This window comes from Chrysochloris asiatica, unplaced genomic scaffold, assembly GCF_000296735.1.
Source record: "Chrysochloris asiatica unplaced genomic scaffold, ChrAsi1.0 scaffold00113, whole genome shotgun sequence".
NCBI lineage: Eukaryota > Metazoa > Chordata > Mammalia > Afrosoricida > Chrysochloridae > Chrysochloris > Chrysochloris asiatica.
The window spans coordinates 5,938,618-5,939,243 of NW_006408631.1; positions in this window are offsets into that span (position 1 = coordinate 5,938,618).

Genomic DNA, 626 nt, shown 5'->3' on the forward strand with positions numbered 1-626 from the left:
ATGTAATTAAAACTTTCCAAGATAAACAGAAGTTAAGGTATTTTCCCAAAGCCAACCTTGCACTACAAAACATCCTAAAGGAAGTTCTGTGGACTGGGACCCAAGAAGAACAGGCAACTACCAGAGATTGACATATGTAGCAGCACCTCCCAGAACTAAATTGACAGAAGAAAGAGTTGAGAAAAGAACAAAACTATAAGAATAAACTCAGAGAATCTGGGGGGTCAGTCTATGATCAAAACAATTACAATGCAAAAGAAGGTTAAACACATAGGAACAGAGATCCAGATGCTGAGAAGGTCAGGTTGATTTCAGGATAAAATAGGCTGCACTAAATGGAGGGATAAGTTAATAGAATATAAGGTAACCTCAAAGAAAATCAACAATTCACAACATACCAAAAATGAAAATCTAAGAAGTACATGGAAACATTGAAACTATGAGGAAACTCACAGGAAAGAACACAAAAAGCATGAACTCAGCAAAGGAAGCCACACTGAAAAGAAAGCAGCAAAACCACAAAAAACAAACAAACATAATGGCAGCAATTAATCCATATGTATCATTAATTACACTGAATGTAAACGGGTTACAGGCCGCAGTTAAGACACAGAAGATGGTAGAAT